This window comes from Chiloscyllium punctatum, unplaced genomic scaffold, assembly GCF_047496795.1.
Source record: "Chiloscyllium punctatum isolate Juve2018m unplaced genomic scaffold, sChiPun1.3 scaffold_1239, whole genome shotgun sequence".
NCBI lineage: Eukaryota > Metazoa > Chordata > Chondrichthyes > Orectolobiformes > Hemiscylliidae > Chiloscyllium > Chiloscyllium punctatum.
The window spans coordinates 32,501-38,918 of NW_027310973.1; positions in this window are offsets into that span (position 1 = coordinate 32,501).

Here is a 6,418-nt window from a genome sequence, read left to right on the forward strand (position 1 = left end):
CATGGGAGCCTCCGGTCGTCAATAGACCGCCGCACCGGCCTCTGACTGACTCTCAGAATGGACGGAAAGAGCCGGGTAAGCCTTTCAAAAGATTCGACCACGTGCCGAAAACTTTAGACTTCCGTGAGCTCTCCGGCTTGCACCGAGACCCGAAGTCGACGTGCTAAGCACCACGGGACCCCTTTCGCCTGCAGGTCCCGAGCCGCCTTTATTTGCTGTTACGAGCATCGTGTGCCCCATACCTGCGTGACGAGCACCGCAGGGCGGCAGAGCCATCGCACTTGGCCGGGTGGCAGAGGAGGACCAGACTATTCACAGATAGCGGCCCAACGACTCCCAGAGCCGGTCGTGCGGCGCGCGAGGTCTGCTCTCTTCACAAGAGGCTTTATTAGGGAGTGCTAAGGCAAGGTTCTGTGCCCTCCACCCTCATCGCAACACCCATGGGAGCCTCCGGTCGTCAATAGACCGCCGCACCGGCCTCTGACTGACTCTCAGAATGGACGGAAAGAGCCGGGTAAGCCTTTCAAAAGATTCGACCACGTGCCGAAAACTTTAGACTTCCGTGAGCTCTCCGGCTTGCACCGAGACCCGAAGTCGACGTGCTAAGCACCACGGGACCCCTTTCGCCTGCAGGTCCCGAGCCGCCTTTATTTGCTGTTACGAGCATCGTGTGCCCCATACCTGCGTGACGAGCACCGCAGGGCGGCAGAGCCATCGCACTTGGCCGGGTGGCAGAGGAGGACCAGACTATTCACAGATAGCGGCCCAACGACTCCCAGAGCCGGTCGTGCGGCGCGCGAGGTCTGCTCTCATCACAAGAGGCTTTAGGGAGTGCTCAGGCAAGGGTCAGCCCGCAGCCTTCCTGGCAACACCCAGGGGAACCAGGCCACTCGCGTCTCTCGCCTTCATTTTCGACACGAGCGCCTGCGGAGGGCCACCACCCCCTCCGATTGTCAAGAGACCTCCGCACCGGCCTCTGACTTACTCTCAGAATGGACGGAAAGAGCCGGGTAAGCCTTTGAAAAGATTCGACCACGTGCCGAAAACTTTAGACTTCCGTGAGCTCTCCGGCTTGCACCGAGACCCGAAGTCGACGTGCTTAGCACCACGGGACCCCTTTCGCCTGCAGGTCCCGAGCCGCCTTTTATTTTTGTTACGAGTATCGTGTTCCCCAAACCTGGGTGACGAGCACCGCAGGGCGGCAGAGCCATCGCGCTTGTCCGGGTGGCAGAGGAGGACCAGACTATTCACAAATAGCGGCCCAACGACTCCCAGAGCCGGTCGTGCGGCAGGCGAGGTCTGCTCTCATCACAAGAGGCTTTAGGGAGTGCTCAGGCAACGGTCAGCCCGCAGCCTTCTTGGCAACACCCAAGGGAACCAGGCCACTCGCGTCTCTCGCCTTCATTTTGGACACGAGCGCCTGTGGAGGGACGGCCGGAGTCAACGTGGGGTTTGCCCGCCCTCCAATAGTGTCAAAAGACCGCCGCACAAGTCTCTGACTGACTCTTAGAACAGACAGAAAGAGTTTGTCAAATCTGTCAAAAAATTGACAAAGTGTCAAAAATTCGACTTCCAAGAGCTCTCCGGCATGCACTCATACCTGTCATTAAAGTGCTATGCCCGTGGAACCGTTTTTCGGATGCCTTTCAGAACGGTCCCGCGCCGCCATTTTGTTCTAAAAATCGTGTTCCCATATATCTCCGGGTACCCCGCCAACCTCACTGCGGAAAAACTACAAGTGGCACTGAATGGGTCTGAATTCCAAATTTGACTGCATCGGTCTGGAACTCGGTCCGGTCAAAACCGTTTGGATTTTTCTCGGTCCGGACTTCCGCGACAGACAAAGTTAAAGTTTTCGGGCTGCAGGCACAAAACGACAGCTGGCCATTTGCCGGGCTCAATTCACCCAATTCCTCCGGCACTTCGGAGCACATGTTCGGTGTAAGTTTGCGAATCTTTCCCGATGCTGCAGCATTTTCCTCCGCTGACACTTAGAATATTTTTCACACTTTGCTGAAAATTTTTCTAAGTGTTTTTTTCCAAGTTTTCCTGGTTACTGATTTCTTCTTTTTAAACATTTTTCTAAGTTTTTCTGGTTACTGATTTCTTCTTTTTAAACATTTTTCGCAGTTTGTCTGGTTACTGATTTCTTCTTTTTAAACATTTTTCGCCGTTTTTCTGGTTACTGATTTCTTCTTTTTAAACATTTTTCGCCGTTTTTCTGGTTACTCATTTCTTCTTTTTAAACATTTTTCTAAGTTTTTCTGGTTACTGATTTCTTCTTTTTAAACATTTTTCTAAGTTTTTCTGGTTACTCATTTCTTCTTTTTAAACATTTTTCTAAGTTTTTCTGGTTACTCACTTCTTCTTTTTAAACATTTTTCTAAGTTTTTCTGGTTACTGATTTCTTCTTTTTAAACATTTTTCGCCGTTTTTCTGGTTACTGATTTCTTCTTTTTAAACATTTTTCTAAGTTTTTCTGGTTACTCATTTCTTCTTTTTAAACATTTTTCGCCGTTTTTCTGGTTACTGATTTCTTCTTTTTAAACATTTTTCTAAGTTTTTCTGGTTACTGATTTCTTCTTTTTAAACATTTTTCTAAGTTTTCCTGGTTACTCATTTCTTCTTTTTAAACATTTTTCTAAGTTTTCCTGGTTACTCATTTCTTCTTTTTAAACATTTTTCTAAGTTTTCCTGGTTACTGATTTCTTCTTTTTAAACATTTTTCGCAGTTTTTTCTGGTTACTGATTTCTTCTTTTTAAACATTTTTCTAAGTTTTTCTGGTTACTGATTTCTTCTTTTTAAACATTTTTCTAAGTTTTTCTGGTTACTCACTTCTTCTTTTTAAACATTTTTCTAAGTTTTTCTGGTTACTCACTTCTTCTTTTGAAACATTTTTCTAAGTTTTTCTGGTTACTGATTTCTTCTTTTTAAACATTTTTCGCAGTTTGTCTGGTTACTGATTTCTTCTTTTTAAACATTTTTCGCCGTTTTTCTGGTTACTGATTTCTTCTTTTTAAACATTTTTCTAAGTTTTTCTGGTTACTCACTTCTTCTTTTTAAACATTTTTCTAAGTTTTTCTGGTTACTGATTTCTTCTTTTTAAACATTTTTCGCAGTTTTTCTGGTTACTGATTTCTTCTTTTTAAACATTTTTCTAAGTTTTTCTGGTTACTGATTTCTTCTTTTTAAACATTTTTCTAAGTTTTTCTGGTTACTCACTTCTTCTTTTTAAACATTTTTCTAAGTTTTCCTGGTTACTGATTTCTTCTTTTTAAACATTTTTCGCAGTTTTTCTGGTTACTGATTTCTTCTTTTTAAACATTTTTCTAAGTTTTTCTGGTTACTGATTTCTTCTTTTTAAACATTTTTCTAAGTTTTTCTGGTTACTCACTTCTTCTTTTTAAACATTTTTCTAAGTTTTCCTGGTTACTGATTTCTTCTTTTTAAACATTTTTCGCAGTTTGTCTGGTTACTGATTTCTTCTTTTTAAACATTTTTCGCAGTTTTTCTGGTTACTGATTTCTTCTTTTTAAACATTTTTCTAAGTTTTTCTGGTTACTGATTTCTTCTTTTTAAACATTTTTCTAAGTTTTTCTGGTTACTGATTTCTTCTTTTTAAACATTTTTCTAAGTTTTTCTGGTTACTCACTTCTTCTTTTTAAACATTTTTCTAAGTTTTTCTGGTTACTCACTTTCTTCTTTTGAAACATTTTTCTAAGTTTTTCTGGTTACTGATTTCTTCTTTTTAAACATTTTTCGCAGTTTGTCTGGTTACTGATTTCTTCTTTTTAAACATTTTTCGCCGTTTTTCTGGTTACTGATTTCTTCTTTTTAAACATTTTTCTAAGTTTTTCTGGTTACTCACTTCTTCTTTTTAAACATTTTTCTAAGTTTTTCTGGTTACTGATTTCTTCTTTTTAAACATTTTTCGCAGTTTTTCTGGTTACTGATTTCTTCTTTTTAAACATTTTTCTAAGTTTTTCTGGTTACTGATTTCTTCTTTTTAAACATTTTTCTAAGTTTTTCTGGTTACTCACTTCTTCTTTTTAAACATTTTTCTAAGTTTTCCTGGTTACTGATTTCTTCTTTTTAAACATTTTTCGCAGTTTGTCTGGTTACTGATTTCTTCTTTTTAAACATTTTTCGCAGTTTTTCTGGTTACTGATTTCTTCTTTTTAAACATTTTTCTAAGTTTTTCTGGTTACTGATTTCTTCTTTTTAAACATTTTTCTAAGTTTTTCTGGTTACTCACTTCTTCTTTTTAAACATTTTTCTAAGTTTTTCTGGTTACTCACTTCTTCTTTTGAAACATTTTTCTAAGTTTTTCTGGTTACTGATTTCTTCTTTTTAAACATTTTTCGCAGTTTGTCTGGTTACTGATTTCTTCTTTTTAAACATTTTTCGCCGTTTTTCTGGTTACTGATTTCTTCTTTTTAAACATTTTTCTAAGTTTTTCTGGTTACTCACTTCTTCTTTTTAAACATTTTTCTAAGTTTTTCTGGTTACTGATTTCTTCTTTTTAAACATTTTTCGCAGTTTTTCTGGTTACTGATTTCTTCTTTTTAAACATTTTTCTAAGTTTTTCTGGTTACTGATTTCTTCTTTTTAAACATTTTTCTAAGTTTTTTCTGGTTACTGACTTCTTCTTTTTAAACATTTTTCTAAGTTTTCCTGGTTACTGATTTCTTCTTTTTAAACATTTTTCGCAGTTTGTCTGGTTACTGATTTCTTCTTTTTAAACATTTTTCGCAGTTTTTCTGGTTACTGATTTCTTCTTTTTAAACATTTTTCTAAGTTTTTCTGGTTACTGATTTCTTCTTTTTAAACATTTTTCTAAGTTTTTCTGGTTACTCACTTCTTCTTTTTAAACATTTTTCTAAGTTTTTCTGGTTACTCACTTCTTCTTTTGAAACATTTTTCTAAGTTTTTCTGGTTACTGATTTCTTCTTTTTAAACATTTTTCTAAGTTTTTCTGGTTACTGATTTCTTCTTTTTAAACATTTTTCGCAGTTTGTCTGGTTACTGATTTCTTCTTTTTAAACATTTTTCGCCGTTTTTCTGGTTACTGATTTCTTCTTTTTAAACATTTTTCTAAGTTTTTCTGGTTACTCACTTCTTCTTTTTAAACATTTTTCTAAGTTTTTCTGGTTACTGATTTCTTCTTTTTAAACATTTTTCGCAGTTTTTCTGGTTACTGATTTCTTCTTTTTAAACATTTTTCTAAGTTTTTCTGGTTACTGATTTCTTCTTTTTAAACATTTTTCTAAGTTTTTCTGGTTACTCACTTCTTCTTTTTAAACATTTTTCTAAGTTTTCCTGGTTACTGATTTCTTCTTTTTAAACATTTTTCGCAGTTTGTCTGGTTACTGATTTCTTCTTTTTAAACATTTTTCGCAGTTTTTCTGGTTACTGATTTCTTCTTTTTAAACATTTTTCTAAGTTTTTCTGGTTACTCACTTCTTCTTTTATAACATTTTTCTAAGTTTTCCTGGTTACTGATTTCTTCTTTTTAAACATTTTTCTAAGTTTTCCTGGTTACTGATTTCTTCTTTTTAAACATTTTTCTAAGTTTTTCTGGTTACTCATTTCTTCTTTTTAAACATTTTTCGCAGTTTTTCTGGTTACTGATTTCTTTTTTTAAACATTTTCCTAAGTTTTCCTGGTTACTGATTTCTTCTTTTTAAACATTTTTCTAAGTTTTCCTGGTTACTCATTTCTTCTTTTTGATCATTTTTCTAAGTTTTCCTGGTTACTGATTTCTTCGTTTTGAACATTTTTCTAAGTTTTCCTGGTTACTCACTTCTTCTTTTCAAACATTTTTCTTCGTTTTTCTGTTTACTCATTTAGCACTTTCAGGCACTTTCCGATCATTTCCTCGTTCCCGATTTCACCCTTTAAAACGCTTTCGGGCATTTCCCTAAGTTTTGCGGTTCACTCGTTTGGGACTCACTGACACCTTCTCTAGCTTCCCTGCTCACTTTTTTCGTACTGTTGAGAAAATTCGAACCCTTTCCTTAACTATGCCGGTTACTGACTTCACCGCTTCAGACCCTTGTCCCCGTAATGAAAGATACCATTTCCCACCGTGGGAAATGCACGAAAATCGGACTGAACACGGGGGAGGCTCCCCCCTCGAAGGCGAGACCGTCGGCAGAACCGCCGGGTCAAACCCGGCTGAGCTACCCGGCTTACAAGTCTCAAAGTCGGTATGAGCAGTCACGTCCACCCCCATTCCCTTTTGGACCACTTCCCACGGTTCCAAATGCATGAAAATCGGCCTGTACACGGGGGAGGCACCCGCCTCGAAGACGAGACCGTCGGCAGAACCGCCGGGTCAAACCCGGCTGAGCTACCCGGCTCGGAAGCGCCAAAGTCGGGTTGAGCAGTCACATTCACTCCCATCCCCTTTTGGGC